Source organism: Octopus sinensis, linkage group LG2, assembly GCF_006345805.1.
Source record: "Octopus sinensis linkage group LG2, ASM634580v1, whole genome shotgun sequence".
NCBI lineage: Eukaryota > Metazoa > Mollusca > Cephalopoda > Octopoda > Octopodidae > Octopus > Octopus sinensis.
This window is the reverse complement of record NC_042998.1, coordinates 205110614-205133353: the sequence shown is the minus strand read 5'-3', so window position 1 is coordinate 205133353 and position 22740 is coordinate 205110614. Positions and strand designations below refer to the sequence as shown.

The 22740-nt window shown below is 39.2% G+C and overlaps 1 protein-coding gene across 1 annotated transcript in view; it reads right to left on the bottom strand.

The window, feature by feature from the left end:
* Positions 1 to 22740, bottom strand: part of LOC115230528 (anoctamin-8-like) — a 132401-nt gene that overhangs the window by 76262 nt on the left and 33399 nt on the right. The gene's annotated exons all lie outside the window — the stretch shown is intronic.

Here is a 22740-nt window from a genome sequence, read left to right as displayed (position 1 = left end):
AGATGATTATATTAACCCCAGTGTACAACTGGTACATATTTTATCGACTCCTAAAAGATGAAGGTAAAGTCAACCTTGATGGAAACACAGAACGTAAAGATGAATGAAATGCCACAAAGCGCTTTTTTGCTTTCTACCGACTCTGTCTGTTTGCTGCCTGAGGAGTATTGCTGAAGAATATTTCTTTGCATCGTTGGCACAGATGAAGACTGATCCTTAACCAATCACAATTTCTTTTCATCTATGATTTAAATGTCACCAGGATGTTGTGGATGAAGTACATCTGCTAAACATATCGAGTTCTACTAATGTTCAACACACACACACACACACACACACAGAGGCAGGTAAACAGTTGTGAGCTCTCTCTTACAGAAGACTTCATGTTAAAATTAATCTCTCTCAGATGGAATCTCCTTGAATCCATTATCCTCAGTGAAAATATTCAAGAAAAAGCAGCCATCACATCTTTGATGCGTCAGACAAGTGAGACAGTAAAACTGTAGGAAACTAGGAATGGTTGGAACCAGCGAATTAATGGGATAGAATCCCTCTGAAACAATATTTTTTCTTGGTAAAGTAGCAAGTACTTTTGGTAGCTACACCTCCCCCACTTTTCACTGCAACCTGGGGGTAAAAGATAGGCAAGCCAAACACAAACACTTTGTCTTCTTCACTTTCCTTCAAATACAGAATGTTTCTCTCTCTCTCTCCCCCAGACTTTCTATCTTTCATTCTATATATATAGAAGGCAATACATACAGCTACAGGTTCCTGTGTGCACCTATAGTCTCACACACACAAACTTGCAAGATGTTTCATCTGGGGATCAGCACAGCTAGATACAGATTCTTCACAGAGTCTACAGATGTTTGTGTGTGTGTGTAGACACTTATGGAAGCTCCTTCCTTTAGAAAAACACACTCACTCTTTCTTCCTTCCTTTCTTTCTCTCTTCCTCTCTCTCTCTCTCTCTCACAGCCCCATATAACAAACAACAGGAGATTCTCGAGACATACTTAAAATGATGGTTATCTCCATACATGACCTCACAACTGATGATGATTGACAGAGAAAGAAGATGGAATACAACAAAACAGTAGCACCAACAGCAACATGAAAAACAAAATCAGAAACAAAAAGCAAAGAGGGGGGGGACTAAAACAAGATGTCTTCCTCCCTGTTAAACGTTTCATCTGGTTCCTCCTCCTCTTCCTCCTCTCCTCCACCAACAATATCTAAAATATGTGTGTTGTGTGTAGGAGGTGGGGGTCATGGAGGTAGGTTATCAAAGAAACTGAGTAAACACACGCACACACACCACACACACACACACACACACACACGCACGCAAGTGAAATAAAAAGATGATTCGAGCATCATATAACTGTTGTTATGTCCTGTAATAGTGTCTTCCCAGCCCCTAGGAGGCTTAAGTATTTTATGTCCCCTAAAAGTCTCACTGCTTCCGAGAGTCACAAACTCTGTTGACCACAATGGAACAGCCTGCTCGTGAAGTTAATATGCAAGTGGTTGAGCGCTCCACAGACACGCATACCCTTAACATAGTTTACAGAGAGATTCAGCATGGCAGAGAGTGTGACAAGGCTGGCCCCTTTCAATTACTGGTACAATTCATTTTGCCAGCTGAGTGAACTGCAGCAATGTGAAATAAAGTGTCTTGCTCAGGGACATGTGCCACTGGGTATTGAACACACAACCTTATGATCATGAAATACATACCCTAATCACTAGGCCTCGAAACCGGTTTTATAAAACCAGTTAAAACCGGTTTTATATTATGATCAGTAAAAACGAAACGGATTTGCCAAAACCGATTTTAATGATTGCTGTTTCTATTTTATATTTTTCGCAAAACATTTCTCCATTTTTTTTCTTTTGAAGAAATATCATTGAAACTGGACTAACGAAACTGTGGAACTGTCGTCGGTCGCCTTTAGCTGAGAGTGCTGTCTGTTTCATTGAAACACATCCCAACATATCAATTCTCACCTTCTCTCTCCTTGAACCTTAGATCAGCACCTTGTCATCTCCTTCGCTAACCCCTGGCTGACTCTTTGAATTTGCAGGTAACTGAGTTTATTCATAGCAAGTCAAGGGGATGCTGTTAGTCTTCAGTCAGGTGATCTTACCTGTTGAGCATATGTAATAACCAGTTCCCAATTCATTTTAAGGAAGTAACATTAACTAAATTTTTTCTTAATTATTTTCATTAGTCCTAGCATGAGAAAAAGAAAATCAACTGTTTGGAATTCTTTCGATTGGAAAAACAAAGATGAAGCTCAATGCAATACGTGTGATAAGATCATGAAGTCTTCTGGAGGATCTACTTCGTCTCTGATCTTGCACTTGAAGAAAATCCATCAAATAGACATAATTCAAGATGCAAACCAGCCTCCTGCGAAAATGACAACAACTATGGAACACTTTTTAACAAAGAAATCAATGGAAGAAGTTTCGAAGTTAGCTGCTATGGATTGATTCTCTTTCAATTCAATCGCCAAATGCGATTTTATTCAGAGAAATCTTCATAGTCAGAGAGGCAAATATGATAAATTACAACCAACAACTGCAAACGGAGTCAGGAATATGGAAAAATAATTATTACATAACCAAGAAAGAAGAACTTATTATTTTGAAAAAGAAGAAGTGCTGGGGATTTGCTACTCATTGACATTGGATTCAAAATAAACATCAATTCAAAATAAACAATATATGAACATAAATGTCCATGGGAAAGAGAATTGTTGGTCCTTGGGTTTTATTGAGATCCATGGCTCCCTTAATAGCAGGAGAAGAGAGCAATTTGTGAGAGGACATCCTCGTGAATTTGGATTGGATTTCGATATACACATTGTTGGCTGTACGATGGATGGTGCTTCTATGATGGTGAAATTCGGAAAAGAAATAAAACCTGATCACCAACAATGTCTCACACATTGCATACATCTGTCTGTGATCGACATTCTCTATCAAAAAACTATTGAAAATATTGCCTCAACCGATGAGACTTATAAAAAAAGTGAAGGGATCGCTATAACAGACGATAGTGATGATGAAGCTGACATAAGCCAACACGACATACTTTTTCAAACAGATTTGGCTCACGAAAATGCTTGTTTTTCTCCAGCTAAAACCTGAATTTAACAAAGTTTTAAATAAGGTAAGAAAAATTTCAAAACGTTTCCATAAATCTCCTAAAAAAATGAAATTTTGCAAGATTTCGTATGAGCGAACTTTGATAACAGAGAATATAAACTTATACTGGATTAGCACATTCCATATGACTGAGAGATTTTTGAAATTGAAAACCTGCATTCCAATTGCTCTACAATCAGTACTTTCCACAGATGCCATAGCTGACGAAGAATGGAAATCTCTCGATTTACTATATGAAATTCTGCATCCAGTAAAAATCATTTTGAAGGCTATTTGCACTGATGATACGGATTTACTGAAAGCGGAATATTCTATAGAATTTTTATTGAATAAACTTAATATCGTCGGCTCTAAATCTTCGTGAAAGACTTATGCATAAATATAATAAGAGAAGAAATGTCGAAAGCTTGATTCTCTTGAGGTATTTACATAACCCAAGGAAGTTTAAAGGTGAATCAATTTCTGGACCTTTTCTATTTTTAACAAAACAACATTTAAGGAAGTATGCTGAACAAACATATTAGGAGATTATTTCCTGAACATGATGCTGAGAACACAACAGAATTATAGAAAGAAAATGAAATAGGAGGGAATATAAAAACAAGTGTTACTGTTGTCCCATCTACTTACAAAGGTAATGGACTCATTCGTGAATACACAAACACAAGGAAGAAAATGAATGAAGAGCCCAAGATGGTATCAGATGGATTTGAAATCTCTAAAGAATTTGAATATTTTGAAGCAACTTTGGACGGAAGTGAAAAGCTCGAGAAACTTTATAGAGCATTGCTTATAACTAAAGCAACAAGTGTCCTGTCGGAAAGAGCTTTTTCAATTACTGGACTTTTCAACACGAAAATTAGGACAAGTTTATCGGGTAAAACACTGAATGCGTTGTGTTTTTTAAAAGATTATTTTCGAAGGAAAGTGAATGATCAAGCAAGTGAAGAAACTTGATTGATTCTCAAAAATACGACTTGGAAAAACGTTGCATTTCTGATTAAATAAATATAATACCATTATTTTTTGTTATTGTTTGCACATAAATACAGATACAGGCACCATCAACATATTTGTGGATATCAGTCAACCTGTTACTTTCTCTCTTTCTTTGTGTATGTTTATAAAGAAAATACAATATATGACAAACTTCTTCATTACAGGGACACCACGGCTCTAAATCTGCGAAAAACGGTTTTTGAGAATTACTTATACTTAAACTTGGTTTGGGGAATCATTGGTTTTTTGTGAGCCCAACTAACCCCTAAGCCATATGCATTCACACGTACAATATTAAACATCAGTGAGATGGCAATAAACTATAAATGGAAGGAAGAGATACCAGTTATATCAAAGAAACATTCGTAGAGGACACACAGCCAATTCCTTCTATAGCTGGGTGAACAATTAACCCTTGTTAACCTTAAACTAATCCAAATTAACTCAAACTAATCTCAACTAATCCAAGATAACTCCAGCTAATCTCACTTAAATCCAGTTAACTGCACTCAGCCCAAATTAACCCAAACTTACCCCACCCAAACACAGCACCCGAACCCTCTGTTTCACCCCCTCTAAATTTGAATTTTCACCCCAAACTTATTCTTTCCAAATTTCAATTCTAATTTTCTTTCCAGCTTTGGTTTCCCTTATAATTTCCTTCATATATGTGGAATATTCCTGAAAGCAGTTCCAAGATTCTGTCTTTTCTGATTGCCATCTTTTGCAACTTGTTACTCTATCTTTTTTTGTTGTTGTTTATCTTGAAAGCCTGATGCCAAAGTATTGCAGGGAACTTTAAAGTCCGAACGATGTTAAGGGAATGTAAGCAGGGTTTTGTCTTTTGTTTAGGGTTTTATAGCACAAATATAGCCAAGTATAAAACTGTTTGTGATGACAGTAAAGTGTGTGTGTGTGTGTGTGCTTATCTGTGTTAGAGAAGAAGGAGGAGGGGGAGGAGGAGAAGAAAGCCGATGAGGAGGAGGAGAAGAAGGAGGAGAGGAGGAGGAGGAGAAGAAGAAGAAGAAGAGGAAAAAAAAGAAGAAGAGGAAGAAAAAGAAGAAGAGGAAGAACTGAGATGATGAGGATGTTGCAGTGATGGTGATAACAGTAGAGAAGAAGGAGGAGAGGAGGAGGAGGAGAAGAAGAAGAAGAAGAAGAGGAAGAAAAAGAAGAAGAAGAAGAACTGAGATGATGAGGATGTTGCAGTGGTGGTGATAACAGTATTAATAATGACGATGATGATGATGACAACGATGTGATGGTAGTGATGATGATGATGATGGTGATGATGAAAACGATTCCATTTCAAGCCATTTCCCTCAAACTCCATTTTTCCATCAACACTAAAATTCCATTTACAATATCAATTTGGGTTGTAATTAACTTTTACTTCATCTCCAAACGAAGCTGATCTATTTGCATCTCAGCAATGGTTATTTCTCTTTCTTTCTTTTTTTTTCTTTCTTTCTAATTAGGACCTGAGGAACAATTACAAAATGGAGCTAAAACATATTTTAATTAAGAAAAATAAAAATATATTTTGCTTGGAAAGTTGAAACAAAATAGGATATGGCATGCTGAAAGGGTATGGCATGGGGATAATAATAATAATAATAATAATAATAATAATAATAATAATAATAATAACGATAATAATCATCATCATCATCATCAGAACGTAAAGACAAAATACCCCTAAGATTTTGCCTGGTGTGCTAACGTTTCTGCCAGCTCAATAATAATAATAATAATATAATAATATGGTAAGGATGATGATGATAACAAAATTAGTAATGAAAATGAAAACAACAATAACAAAAACTTTAATATGAATAATAATATTTGTAAATAATAATAATAATCCTTTCTACTATAGGCACAAGGCCTGAAATTTTGCAGGAGGGGGCCAGTCGATTATATTGACCTCAGTAAACAACTGGTACTTAAGGATGAAAGGCAAAGTGGATCACAGCAGAATTTGAACTCAGAACATAGCGATGGGTGAAATACCGCTAAGCATTTCATCTAGCTAACGATTCTGTCAGCTTGCTGCCATATAATAATAATAATAATAATAATAATAATAATTAATAATAATAATAATAAGAGCACTCAGAGAGTACAAACCTCCACCAAGGCAACACCAATGTCCTCTCAATGATTAGCCAGAGATGATTTTTAAAATGAGAATATCTGAAATAAACTCGACTGTTCTCACAAACGAGAATACTAAGAATGAACCCGACCACTCTCAAAAATTAAGTAAAATAACTGGAAAATAATCCAGAATCCTTGTCTGGTACTGGATTGATCCCAAAATCTAATCAGTTCGTGCTGTCATGAGGCTAAATATCCCTGAAAGTTTCATCCGAATCCATCCAGTGGTTCTTGAGATATCTTGTCCACAAACAAACAAACAAACACGACTGAAAACAATACCTCTGCTGAAGCATGGAACAAACTGCTAGCATCAGTTGTTAGTTGTTGGAGCACTGCATCCTTCAAAACTTCCATGCTTCCTGAGATTCGCCAACACTACACCTGATTTTCTCCCCTCCATACACACGTAAGCATGTATCTGACTCATACACTGTTCGCTTCCCAGACATTTGTACATTACTGCATATGCTTTATACACACTTTTGATAAGTTGTGGTGCACCTGAGCACTGCATACAATAATTTTATTATTATTATTATTATAGTAGTCATGGGTATGGAGTTAAGAAATTCAGTTCCTAACCACAAGGTTCTGTGTTCAATCTCTTGGTAGAGTACTTTTACCTAGGATCAACCAATATTTTATGAATGGAACCAGATAAAATGCAGACTGCTGGAGACCCATCCATTTGCTCCCCAGATGAAAATCTGAGTCAGAACCGCATCCTCTATTTTTCTGACAAATCCAAAATGCACAAAACTATTTTAATAATCTTCTTATTCTTCTCTAAAAGAAGAAGGATTTTCCTGGCAGTTTGAAGTGTGTGTGTGTGTGTGTGTTTTAATGTCACAGTGATGATATAGTTGCAGGGAACAACACATAGCTAATCTGTCTTCCAACAACTGACTGTGTATATCATCATCATCATCATCACGCACACCTGATATGCCCAGCATCATAATATATCACTGTATACAATAATTAATATATCACTGTATAGGAGTGGCTGTGTGGTAAGTAGCTTGCTAACCAACCACATGGTTCCGGGTTCAGTCCCACTGCGTGGCATCTTGGGCAAGTGTCTTCTGCTATAGCCCAGGGCCGACCAATGCCTTGTGAGTGGATTTGGTAGACGGAAGCTGAAAGAAGCCTGTCGTATATATGTATATATATATAAGTGTGTGTGTATATATTTGTGTGTGTGTTTGTCCCCCTAGCATTGCTTGACAACCGATGCTGGTGTGTTTACATCCCCGTCACTTAGCGGTTCGGCAGAAGAGACCGATAGAATAAGTACTGGGCTTACAAAGAATAAGTCCCGGGGTCGATTTGCTCAACTAAAGGCGGTGCTCCAGCATGGCCGCAGTCAAATGACTGAAACAAGTAAAAGAGTATATATATATATATATCACTGTATAATAATTTCATTATTATTATTATTACATAAGTCTGTCCAGTGATAGCTTCAGGGCAGGTTTGGAGAGAAACAGTCCCGTGTCTGTCTGTCTGTCTGTCCCTTAGTTCCCAGTTTCTGACAGGAGTTCTTCCTGAAGATGCAACTTTGATAAAAAAAAAAATAAAAAAACAGATTGCGGAAACGCTGCAATCCGTCAGTTATTACATCATTGCGCTCGATGCACGTGCATTGCATTGTTGCAGTATTGCATTAACGAACTTTGCCGAGTCGTTAATGTATGTTGTTTCTCAGAGAAAACGGCGGGTTGGGGCGGGGTGGGGCGGGGGGGATATTCGTTAATTTGTTTTTCCTATCTTTGTTTCTTGTTTACAAGAATATGGAACAACGGTCTGCAATTCTATAGGATTTTCAGCAGTCGCAACAGGAGATTTTATTTCCAAAACTACACAATCCACTGCTGCTGCTGCTGCTACTACTGCTACTAGTTATAGTATTGGTGGTAGTGGCGGTGGTGGTGGTAGGGCAGCAGTTGTGGCTGATTATGCTAACCACATTGCTGTTCAGTGAAAATTGGACAAAAAAAAACAAAGAACCCACCCCAGGAGCAATCAATAATCTCTGGGAAATACTGGGTCAATATTGATTGACTGAAACAACAACGGGTTTATGTAAATAAAAATAAAAAACAATTGGGAACCAATATGAGGGGAGGGGAAAGTGTGTGTGTGTAAAAAGGATGGCTGAATGGTTAAGAAGTTTATTTTGCAGGCCTGGAATAACCAATGTCTTATTAGTGGATTTGGTAGAAAGAAACTGAAAGAGGACCACTGTGTGTGTGTGTGTATGCACATGTGGGGTCATGCAAGAAATATCCTTATGAGAGACAAGGTGGCAAGCTGGCAGACACGTTAGCACGCCGGGCGAAATGCTTAGCGGTATTTTGTCTGCTGCTACGTTCTGAGCTCAAATTCTGCCGAGGTCGACTTTGCCTTTCATCCTTTCGGGGTCGATAAATAAAGTACCAGTTTCGCACAGGGGTCGATGTAATTGACTTAATCCCTTTGTCTGTCCTTGTTTTTCCCCTCTGTGTTTAACTCCTTGTGGGTAGTAAAGAAATAGGTATTTCGTCTGTCGTTATGTTCTGAGTTCAAATTCCGCCGAGGTCGACTTTGCCTTTCATCTTTTCGGGGTTGATAAATAAAGTACCAGTTTCGCACTGGGGTCGATGTAATCGACTTAATCCCTTTGTCTGTCCTTGTTTGTCCCTTCTGTGTTTAGCCCCTTGTGGGCAGTAAAGAAATATATCATTATGAGAGCAGATTCAAAATGAGATAATCTGAGAATGGAGCAGAGGGAATAATATGATCATAGAATACTGAAAGCACAAGTTCCACTGGGCCAGGCATGTCACAAGGTTCACAGACAACAGGTGGACCCATGCAGGTGGCAAGTGGTATCCAAGGGATCAGAAAAGGGCCACTTGGAAGGCTGCCATAACAATGGCAAGGTGATCTAGTTAAGTGGTTTTGGTCAAGATGGATAAGAATGCTGCAATCAAGACAGAATTAGAAGAGCATTGTGATCAGTGGTGTATAACAGCATCTGATGGTCTGCTTGATACAGTGAAATATATATATCATCATCACCATCATCGTTTAACGTCCGTTTTCCATGCTGGCATGGGTTGGACGGTTCGACCGGGGTCTGGGAAGCCAGGAGGCTGCACCAGTTCAAATTCTGCTGTGATCCACTTTGTCTTTCATCCTTAAGTACCAGTTGTTTCTACAGCTGGATGCCCTTCCTAACGCCAACCACTCCGAGAGTGTAGTTGGTGCTTTTTACATGCCATCAGCATTGGGGCCAGAGGAGGCTGGCAGATGGCCACGATCAGTTGGTGCTTTTACATGTCACCAACACGGACGCCATCAGGCGGCGCTGGCATCTGCCACATTCGGACAGTGCTTTTTACATACATATATATATATATATATATATATATATATATAGTGAATGCATGTGGCATTCACATGCATTCACCCAGATGGGGTGACATGTTACGCTATTGAGCAGGTTACGTTTTTTCACATTGCTCTACAAGGGTAATAGGAGCAGAAGCATTGAAGCATCAGCAGAAATGCTTTACAGTGTATCTTCCAGCTCTACATTCTGAGTTCAAATCCCAGCTGCCTGGAAAAGGCAAGAGGAAGCCACCCCAGCCTGCATTTCAAGTCTAGTCACAACAGCTGAAGTTCCAGTAATCCACTTAACGATGGCAAGGGTGGGTATGGGCCCTCTCAGGTCATATATAGAGAGTGGTGGAGAGGCCAAGGGCAGACCCCTATGAGATATATAGCATTCACTGTTAGAAGAAACGGTACTCAATACCATACTCTTTCACTTGTTTCAGTCATTTGACTGTGGCCATGCTGGAGCACTGCATTTAGTTGAGCAAATCGACCCCAGGACTTATTCTTTGTAAGCCTAGTACCTATTCTATCGGTCTCTTTTGCTGAACTGCTAAGTTACCGGGATGTAAACACACCAGCATCGGTTGTCAAGCGATGTTGGGGAGACAAACACAGACACACAAACATATATATATATATATACACACAAAATATACGAGACGGACTTTTTTCAGTTTCTGTCTACCAAATCCACTCACAAGGCTTTGGTCGGTCCAAGGCTATAGTAGAAGACACTTGCCCAAGGTTCCACGCAGTGGGACTGAACCCGGAACCATGTGGTTCATAAGCAAACTACTTACAACACAGCCACTCCTACGCCGAAGTCAGTTCCTTGTTACTCTGGAGCTTCACTAATAAGTGCACAGGGTCATCAAGGAAGCTAAGACTGGAGATTTTTGTTGGAGGTTTTACTTATATATATATATCATCATCATCAACGTTTAATGTCCGTTTTCTGCGCTAGTACGGGTTGGACGGTTCGACCAGGGTCTGGGAAGCCAGGGGCTGCACCAGGCTCCAGTCTGATCTGGCAGTGTTTCTACAGCTGGATGCCCTTCCTAACGCTAACCACTCCACGAGTGTAGTGGGTGCTTTTTACGTGCCACCAGCGGCTGGCAACGGTCACCAGTAGAGGCGGCGCTGGCAACGGCCACGTTCAGATGGTGCTTTTTATGTGCCACCGGCACAGAAGCCAGTCAAGGCGGCGCTGGCAACGGCCACGTTCGGATGGTGCTTTTTATGTGCCACCGGCACAGGTATCACAACTACTATTTCCATTGATATTTGTTTCGATGTAAAAAATATAAATCCAAAAGAAGAAGCACACTCAGTATATATTAACAATGGGGAAAGCTGGTTTATGGGATTACCTTAGGTTTCTTGTCCATAAAGGGTTTAGTTTTATGGCATATCATCAGATCTCAGAACCTGTTGGCCCAAGATCTCTTAAAAATAGTGTTTTGGGGATCTGACAATACGTCATAAAGCTAAACCCTTTAAGGACGGGAAACCTAAGGTAATCCCATAAACTGGCCTTCCCCATTTTTAATAATAATAATATAATTCTATTGTAGGGTGTAAAAGGGAGGAAAGAAAAGGAGGGGAAAAGGAAGGAAGAGAACAATGGAGAGATAATCAGGAACAGGATGTGGTTTGAACCCCTCCCCCCCTCCGTCCTCAGCAGTATAAACATCTGCATCAATTTTACTGGATGATTTCTTTCAAATAAGAGAGCTTAGACCACACAGATACAATAAACTGTTCAATATGACTATGGTTACGGTCAGCTGCTTTGATAATATTGGATTCCAGATATTGAACAATGAAACAGCTGCATACACCAACGATTTAAAGCCGGCCCCATGAGTGTGTGATTTCAGAGACAGGTCACAATGTCTGCTTGAAAATAAATGCCTCTCCAAAGAACTCATTTATGAAGCTGAAGTATACAATAGCAAGGATACAACCAAAATGTATGTCAGTCTCAGAGACACTGAATTTAAGGTCTGCACACAGAAGCATAAGGAACTCTACAGTACTCTCAAAGTACAACTGGTATCTGAAAGACAGTGGCATCAACAACTCTACCGACAGGTGGAGTACCAAAGCACAAGCAAGAGCCTACAATATATGTAGTTCCAGATGCAGCTTTTGTGCAACTCAAACAGCCTAACTACAACCAACGTCCCAAGCTCAAGAGAGGAGATACTATCCCCATGCCTGTATGAGAGAAAGTCTGCTCTATAATCAACCAACCACACTTGTAGCTCAAATGCATTCCTGCTACAAACAGGATAATGGCAGCTGAAGGTTGAGATTTCAAGTGGAGGGAGGACCTCACCCCACGACCCCATTTATCACATCATTGGTTTCCCCAATAACAGAAGAAGAAGACTGCGGAAGAATGAATGGCAAGGATTTCTAACATAGGCATAATTTGGAGGAGGAGGGGGTGGAGATTATTGGCCAGAGAAGGGTGAAAGGTCAAGTTGATCTTTGAATCAATATTGATAAATAAGAAAACAATATTAAACATGAAGGAATGAAGTGGGGGGGGGGAAGAGAAGAAGGTATCTCGTTTGTACTTAACTCCAGATCACCTGTTTGATCTGGCTGACATTCCATTCTTGACCATCCTGCCTTAGTCTTCAGACATAATATAACAAGTCCTCAGTTATACAACATACCTTCCCATTCTTATTCAAAGGTGGTAGCATGAGAATTGCAGGAGATATAGCTACTATTACTAGCACATCAAGTGACTATATAAAAATCCTGTCTACTTGCATGTGTTTGTTGCTGCTGTTGTAGCAGAGCCACGATGTACAGGACAGATCTTTAACGGTTTGATGTAGGGTCGGGTGACATGGCTACATCTTCAGTAGGTCCTCACAGGATCACTGGGATTATTGGAGGAAGGATCTTTGTCTAAGACATTCACTGACCCTTTTAGGTTGAGAGAATTCCAGTGGGAGGGGTGCCTGAGGAAGGAAGGGACCAGGGGGTATGAGTAATGGTAGTATGAACCAATCAGGTTCAATGGATAGAGGCCATTGTAGTAGCAATTGAGAAGGAAGAGGAAGGAGACATTATGTCTGTGCAGAAGAGTTTGGAGGGTCGAGTGAAACAGTCAAATGTCTTCTATTTCAATATAATTTAAAATTGTTTGTGTAACAGCAGGATTTCACAGTGGCAGTCCTCAATTGGGACAGGACCCCATTCTGGCAGTACTCAATTATGGAAGTGCTTCAAAGAGGAAGTCCTCTATTCTTACAGTACTCCATTGTGGAAGTACTTCAATATGCAAGTCTGCCATTCTGGCAGTACTCCATAGCAAAGTACTCCTACGTGGAAGTACTCAAATATGGTAGTCCTCCATCGCATCTTTCTCCAGAGTTTTGCAGAAGGTTCAGAGTTGTTAGAGGTTGAAATATTTTGTGGTTCTAAAGAAGAAAGCCACTGTTCATGACCCAGTCTTTTATTGTTATGTCCTCAAAGCCAGAAAGTTCAGGTCATTCTACTATTTGCTCCAAAGTGAAAACCCCAAATTAAAGTAATAATAAAAAAAAAAAAAAAAGAAAAAAAGAGATGCCCTAATTCCTAGCTTCCAGATTACATTCCATTTTCTTGGGTGTCTTATCACATGAAACACATCGTTCATAGATTTACCCCTCCAATCTTCTTTCTGGATATTTAATCCCTTGCCCCCCCACCAACGAAATACACAACAAGCACTTCGTTCTTCTCAGTTAGCTGCTCTTCATAGTTGTTAGAGAAACATCAAAGAGATTACAAGACACATCGCAAGACACTTCATTACAGACAAGAACAGTTCCGATTACACAATTTGCTTTATGAACACATCAACAGATTAGTTAGTTTCTCTATTGAAACTGTCTAAGTTTACCTTGGACCCAGATAAACTTTCACCTTAGCATATCAGCTTTCTTTCGAGGAGTTTCAATATACTGTAATGAAGTCAATTAATTAATTATACGAAATTATATTTAGTTTCTTGGTGGAATACATTTATCTTAATATGTAGTGATTGTATAATTAGATAATTAGAAGAATGATAACATAATTAGATTTGTACTTTCTTTTAAAACACATTAAAAGTAATTAGCAAGTGAAGCAGTCATCAGTTTTGGTTGCAGATAATTAAAATATTTTCTTGACGGGAGGTAAACATCTTCAGCAAGTTCTTTTCAAGCAACGACAGTTGGTAGAGTAGTTTGACAGAGTGGGCTTCACACAGTTTCTGGTTTAAGGCCACCCTTGGGTGTGCTTTAACAGAGGCCACACACTTGCAAGTATAAGGAGCATGGCTCTACTCAAAAGGGGGATAATTCAGTACACTCCTGCCCATTTGATGCAGCCTCCTCTTCTCTTCCCTTCAACCTGTCACTAGAGGTCTTATATAAACACATCATAGCTAATGCCTTCCCCCCCCTCCCTCAGCCAGATTCTATAGATATTATATTTCGTCTTTGGATTTGGTTTGCCAGATTCTTTATATGAGTTCGTGTGTTGAAGCATATTTTGTTGTGTCTGGGGAGAGTCATTCTCTTTGATGACAACAACTACTACTACTACTGTTATTAGAGACTTGAAAACAACAACTATGTTGATGATGATGGTGATGATGATGGTATGATGTATTTGCATGTCTGTGTGGTAAGAAGCTTGCTTCCCAACCACATGGTTCCAGGTTCAGTCCTACAATGTGGCACCATGGGCAAGTGTTTTCTGCTATAGCTTCAGGCTGACCAAAGCCTGTGAGTGGATTTGGTAGACGGAAACTGAAAGAAACCCATGTGTGTGTGTGCCCCACCACCACTCGAAAACTGGTGTTGGTGTGTTTGCATCCCTGTCACTTAGCAGTTCGGTAAAAGATCGATAGAATAAGTACCAGAATAAAAAAACAGAAAAGTCCTGGGGTTATACTCTAATGACTGAAAAAAGATAAAAGATAAAACATAAGGGTTGATCCTAAAATCTTACAGAGTCTTTGTCGGTCATAGAAAGGGTCCACAGCAGGTTGCTGGAGTGAAATTACAGGTAGATCTTATGAGAAGAAAAAAAAAAAAAGAAAACATCCTGAGGATTGGCTGTGTGGTAAGTAGCTTGTTTACCAACCACATGGTTCCGGGTTCAGTCCCACTGCGTGGCACCTTGGGCAAGTGTCTTCTACTATAGCCCTGGGCCGACCAAAGCCTTGTGTGTGGATTTGGTAGACGGAAACTGAAAGAAGCCCGTCGTATATATATATATAAATATATATATATATATATGCGTGTGTGTGTTTGTGTGTCTGTTTGTCCTCCTAGCATTGCTTGACAACCGATGCTGGTGTGTTTATGTCCCCGTTACTTAGCGGTTCGGCAAAACAGACCGATAGAATAAGTACTGGGCTTACAAAAAGAATATGTCCCGGGGTCGAGTTGCTCGACTAAAGGTGGTGCTCCAGCATGGCCGCAGTCAAATGACTGAAACAAGTAAAAGAGTAAAGAGTAAAGAGATGTAACCTGATTATAATTTGATAGTTTTAATACAGGTGAGACTGCACACAGATCAAAGATAAGCCAGAGACAGACAAGAAACCACTCCTGGTTAATGCTCAGCAAATCCACGAGTTTGGAAGAGATTAAAGAATAAAACGTATTTTGTCAGTCAACAAATTTCAGATTAATTACACAAATGATAATTAAATTAATTCTCCTGATTCTAATGCACTCTTACAATCAGGGATGGGGTGGTGGTGGTGGTGATGGTGGTGGTGATGTGATGGCAGAAGCAGTGGTGGTGGTGGTGGGGGGGGTAGCAGAGTCAACAAGTGAAATGTAAATTAGAATTAAAACACAAATAACAAAATAAATAACTACATGCAAATGGAGTTTGTAAACAAACAAGATTGTATGTGTGTGTGTGTGTGCATGTATATATACAGCTTCCTGGTTTGCCAGTCCTTAATCAAACTGTCCAATCCATGCCAGCATGGAAAGCAGACGTTAAACGACGATGATTATATATATATAACGTGGCCGATGCCAGTGCCGCCTTGACTGGCTCCCATGCCGGTGGCACGTAAAAAGTACCATCCGATTGTGGTTGATGCCAGTCCCCTCTGGCCCCTGTGCCAGTGGCATGTAAAAAAAAGCACCTACTACACTCTTAGAGTGGTTGGTGTTAGGAAGGGCATCCAGCTGTAGAAACACTGCCAGATCAGATTGGAGCCTGGTGCAGCTTCCTGGCTTCTCAGACCCCGGTTGAATTGTCCAACCCATGCCAGCATGGAAAACGGACATTAAACAATGATGATATATATATATATATATATATTATATATATATATACACACACACACACATACAGGGTGCGATGGGTAAATTGTTACCCTCTCTCTCTCTTTGGGAGAGGCACAAGCACCTACACGCACATATGCACACACGGCAGTAACTTCCACCTACCGAATTCAATCACAAAGCTCCGGTCAGCTCGGGGCTATAGTGAAAGACACCTACCCAAAGTGCCACGCAGTGGGACTGAACCCGAAACCATGTAGCTAGAAAGCAAGCTCCCTAACCACACAGCCATGCCCACGCCTACCATTTTATATTTTTAATTTCGCACATGCACATTGTTTTTGATTTTCTCACAGACAGTGCCCAGCTGACCCTACTATACACAGTACAGTAGGGTCAGCTGGGCACCGTCTGTGAGGAAAGCAGTACCATGAGGCAATTCGCTCTGCCAAAAATTTGGAAACAACATGCTGTACTGCTTGGCATTCACACTGGATGCTCCAATACGAACATTTCAGAGTCTTTGGGTGTCAATCTGAGGACATGGACCAAGAGTGATAAAAATCTAACATCAACATCATGGTGTTTGAGATTATCACTCACGATGGCGACGTTATGCCTCCATTTATCTTCCCACGCAGCCTCAAACACAACACGGAGGCCTAAATCAAGTGCTTGGAGGGGGTAGTGCTGCCCTGGGTCATGACAGTGGCTGCTAGAAGACCCTATGTCTGGCAACAGGACTCTGCCCCATGCCACACAAGGAGGAGAACCCAGTAATGACTGTCAGACAATTTTTGTGACCACATCACCCCTAACATCTGGCCACCTAACTCCCCAGACTGCAACCCCCTTGATTATTATTATTACGTGTGGGACGCAGTTGAGTGAAAGACCAACAAAACTCCTTGTAACACCAAAGATGAACTGAAGACAAAGATTATGGCAGCATTCACCAACTTAAACAAGGAGACCATCCAGAAGAGTTGCAGGAGATTCCAAAGTCGTCTGGCAATTTTATTGAATAAATTTTCTCTTTAGTATTTCAAGATATTTTTATGTAATTTTGGTAAATATATCTGTTAAAATGAGATGTCAGTGTTATTTTTATTTTGGAGTTATTCAGACAATAGTTTATTCACCACACCTCGCACATATATATATACACATACATACATACATACATATATATATATATATATATATATATATATATATATAATATATATATATATAGATATATATATATATACATATACATACAAAATTTAGAGGACTGACCAATAAAAGCAGACAGCCTATATGCTAGATATAGACGTCAAAATCGCCATTTTCCATGAAGAATGTGTTCTCAAGAAAAAAAAATTCAGCAAAATGAGAACACATTCTTCGTGGAAAATGGCAATTTTGCCATCTATGTCTAGCATATAGGCTGTCCACTTTTATTGGTCAGTCCTCTAAATTTTGTATGTAAAACAATTTTTAATCTTCGGATTTTTTAAAAATTTGCTGGCCCACTGGTTTTAATTGATTAATATCAATTTCTACCCTTATTTAATATTATATATATATATATATATATAATATATATATATATATATATATATATATATATATATATACATACATATATATAAAAGTAATGTTTGTTACCACTTCAACATGGCTGTTCTGTACAGAACAACATTTCTACCTCTTTTTCACCCAGGAGAACAACTCCTCCAGCTGGTTATTGACACAACCTGTGTCTGATATATTGCGAGCAGGGGACTGAACCCCTACTATTCAAGTGACAACAAACATTACATTTTAGAGATTTTGGCACTACCTACTTTACTTGTTTTATATATATATATACATATATATATATATATATATATCGTTAATCCAAACAAGAAAACACAAAAAAAAGACACAACCACGTGAGGACGTGGAACAAATAAAGTATTATTGGACGCTCAGGAAAGAAGGGAAGAAGGAGGGTTTAACGTTTCGAGCGGAGCTCTTCGTCGGAAACATAGGAGAAGGAAAGATCCCGAGAAGGGAAGACAGAGGGAAAAAATCGCCAACGGTACTCACGAGGTATGTATGTATATATATATAAATATATATTATATGTGTGTGTGTATATATATATATATATATATATATATATTATATGTGTGTGTATATATATATATATATGTATATGTATGTATATATATTATATGTGTGTGTATATATATAGATGTATATTCCGGGAGCTCACCACCGCAGTTTATTTATACTAGAGTGCATCATGCTGATGACTCCCTCATCAGGATAAACAGGAAACAGAAAACCTGTGATTTTATGTATATTTATTATTTTTATGTGTTTGTAGATCATGGTGTTTTTTTTATATATGATTAAATGCTTGGGGTGTGGTGCTGCTGTGTGTAAGTTGTTGACCCAAATTTAATGTTTCTTCTATAACCAATGCTCCTTTATCTTCGTGTTTATTTATATTTGAGCACTTCTTTTGCAGTCCTAAAAACCCTTTTGGTTCTATAAAAAGGGACAAATGTTATTTTTTCTTGTTATAGACAGACAGACAGACAGAGAGTGAGAAAGTTCAGCTTTTATCTGCCATTAGACTGCAGCCATGCTGGAGCACCACCTCAAAGGTTTTAAATCAGATAAATCAAGTGTCAGTACTAATTCCATCAGCACATTTGTTGAAATGCTAAATTGCCGGGACATAAACAAACCAACACTGGTTGCCAACCAGTGGTGAGAACAAACAGAAACACATACATATATGATGAGTTTCCACAGAGTTTCTTGTCAACCAAATTCATTCACAAGGTGATTTATAATCCATAGCAAGCGCCATATTTAACATCAAGTGCAGCACAGACCCTTACTTCCCCATCAGAAACCAATCAGCTTTGTTTTTCATCTCTTCATCCATCTCATATTATTCTACTAACCTCCTTTTCTGTGTGCTTCGTGACAACTCGATCCCTGCACCAATATGAAAGCCTTCTTATCGTTATTTATATCACTAACTACCCATGGCACCATAGCAGCACATCCACCATCCCCCCCATTTCACCCCACCCACTCCTATCGGTTCAGACAACTTTCTTGGGTTCTTTAATAGGTTCCCTACTTCTGCTTGTCTTTGTATTTCCACTTCCTGTTCGTTGAGGTTTATCTTCCTTTGAGCAATGATCCTAATTAGCATATGCTTATTTATGTACACACACACACACACAACATTTAGTAAATAACTCGGACAGTGTAGTGACCAGTTGGGCGTGTGAAGTATGCTGTGCACAATCTGACAATAATTAAAAAAAGGCCATTGCTGGACCATGGTCAGTATGCTATTCAAGCCTGTCCAGTTACTGCACCACCTGACCCTGAAACTTTAATGAAACTCGATGACTGGAAGTAGACCTACTGCTTCCAGAGCCTCTAACGAGCACCAGTAAAGACCACCACCACAAAAAAAAAAAAAACAGAGATGGAAAAAATGTCTGATGAAGGATCTTCGATCCAAAAGTGCCCATCGGATGAAACCTAACAACTAGCACGAAGGCCATCCGCAGATTACACGCCAAATGCAAGTTCTGTCTTTCTCCCTAACTCTTCCTACTTTCAGCTTTACCCTGTTGAATTCCTATACTACACCATAACCATGTAGCCCGAGATACACCAGGACATCACACACACACACATGTGCATATGTATGGACACACATGCTTACACGTATTATGTATACGTGTGTATATGTGTGTGTGTGTAAATCAATTGATATGGATATATATATATATATATATACACATATATATATATATGACGAGGTGGTGAAGCACGACCTTCAAACTTTAGGTCTCACTGAGGAAATGACCAGCGACCGAGACCTTTGGAAATATGCTGTACGTGAAAAGACCAGGCAGGACAAGTGAGTCCAGCCCACTTATGCATGCCTTTCCTCCCTTGGACACACAAAGACCTGTTGAGGCAAGCAAAGTCGATATCGAACCTCATCCGACAACAGGCACCTGTACCAACCCCCCTTTGCTTGCGAAGACCTGTTGGGGCAAGTGAAATCGAAATCAGAATCGAAACTGAACCAATCCTATGACTGGCACCCGGCAGATGCCAGGACCCCTGGACTGGTAGTACGTAAAAAGCACTATCCGAATCGTGGCCAATGCCAGCGCCACCTTGACTGGCTTCTATGCCGGTGGCACGTAAAAAGCATCATCCGAATCATGGCCGATGCCAGTGCCGCCTCAACTGGCTTCCGTGCAGGTGGCACGTAAAATGCACCAATCCGACCGTGGCTGTTGCCAGCCTCGCCTGGCACCTGTGCAGGTGGCACGTAACAAGCACCCACTACACTCACGGAGTGGTTGGCGTTAGGAAGGGCATCCAGCTGTAGAAACACTACCAGATAAGACTGGAGCCTGGTGCAGCCTTCTGGCGTCCCAGATCCCCGGTCGAACCGTCCAACCCATGCTAGCATGGAGAACGGACGTTAAACGATGATGATGATGATGATGATATATATATATATATATATATATATATGGCCTCAGCCGGATGGCTGAAACAGGTAAAAGAGTAAAAGAGTATACATACACACATACATATATATATCTGAAATATAATATGTGACAATTATTTGGTTGCCGTAATAAAACTCCGAGTCCCGGACGTCAGGGCAGAAATCTGCTCTGGCATCTCGTCAAGACAAACAAAAATGTAGTGAAAACGACCGTTAAACAAAGGGAAACTACTAAGTGAATGACCGTTATATAAAGGGGAAAAAACTCGAAGGCGAGAAAGTAAAAAACGCTCGTAGAATTTGAGTATGCACGCATGTACATACACATACATGTGCCTATATGCATATGATCACTCACACACACATGAAACACATACATGCACACCCACACACAAGCCCAAATGTGCACATATTGATAAATATATATATATATATATATATATATATAACCGATATATGTATAGTAGACAGGTGCATACATAAATGTATACACACATAAATATACACACACACATGTATATATAAGTTATGGAGGGTGAAGATTTATATAAGGTGAAGAGGACTTTTTAGCCTTGTCAAAAACAGGATGTCTGTGGATGCCATGGATAAAGCACCCAATATATTATTTAAAGCTGTTAGAGTTAAGAAGGGCCTCCAAAAGTTAAATCTAGAAGTGCAACATAGTCCCTGACTTGTTTAGGAGGACAATAACTTTGCATATGGACTGATTTGGATTGTAAAGACTTGTTCAACCCATGCTAGCATGAAAAGTGGATGTCAAACGATAATGACAAGGAGATAATTACATACACTGACAACTGTTTTATGAAGAGAAAAAGAAAAAAAAACCCCAGAAAAACAAAGACCACAGCAGAGATCACATTTTGTTAAAGAATTTAAGAAATAACCGAAACAGGTTCAGCACAAAAACTAAGTCTTGTGTTCAGAATGACAGGGTTTAGACATAACTGATACACTTGTACAGTGAGTCTCACAGACCCTTTGTAAGACCCTTTCAACAATACATATTCCAAGTAAGATGCTTTGATGAATAATAATAATAATAATAATAATAATAAAACTAGAACAGCAAAGAACCATGATAAAAAACTAGAACAGCAAAGAACCATGATAAAATGATGGCAAGAAAAACCCCTTCACGGTAAATACTGGACTAAACTAAATGCAAAAGAAATAGACAAAGAAAAATCCCAGCAATGGTTGAGAAGCTCAGGACTCAAAGCAGAGACAGAGGGATTTTTAATTGCAGCACAACACCAAAGCCTCCCCACCAGAAATTACCAAAAACATGTAATGAAAAGAAATATAACAAGTAACTGCAGAATATGTGGAGATGGACAAGAAACAATAAATCATATCTCTGGCTGCCCAGTCCTGGCTAAGAAGGAATATATTCACAGACATGACAGAGTTGGAACCTACATACACTGGAAGCTATGCCAACATTATGGAATAACAACAGAAAAAAAATGGTATAGAAAAGGTCACAGAAAACGAGAAAGCAACCATACTCTGGGATATGCCGATACACACAGATAGAGAAATTAAGGCCAACAGACCAGATATAGTTGTCAGAGATCATGAAGAAAAAAAATGCTTTCTAATTGATGTATCAATACCGGCAAATGACAACATGTCTCTAAAAGAAATGGAGAAACTCTCAAAATACAAAGACCTGGAAATAGAGGTAACCAGAATGTGGAATCTAAAAACAGAAACAATTCCTATCATAGTAGGTGCATTAGGCATGATAAAAAATTTTCAGACAAATACATAAAAACACCAGGACTTACAAACACATATAACATACAGAAAATTGCACTACTAGGCACCGCACACATCCTACGCAGAACACTTTCCATACAATAACCATCAGAGCATCGCAACAAATCACAGCACATACCCAAGACACACAGAGCTGCGCTCGGTAGTGAAGTGAAAGCACGCTATAAAAATAAAACTACTGAATAATAATAATAATAATAATAATAATCTGGTGTATTTAATTTAATGGCCTACCAATGTATACAGTGCATTTCTCTGTCCTAGATGTCAGGAAGACACTCAGCAAGAAATGGAAACAATTCAAAGAAAATTATAACGATAACAACAACAACAATAATAATAATAATAATGATAAATTAAAATT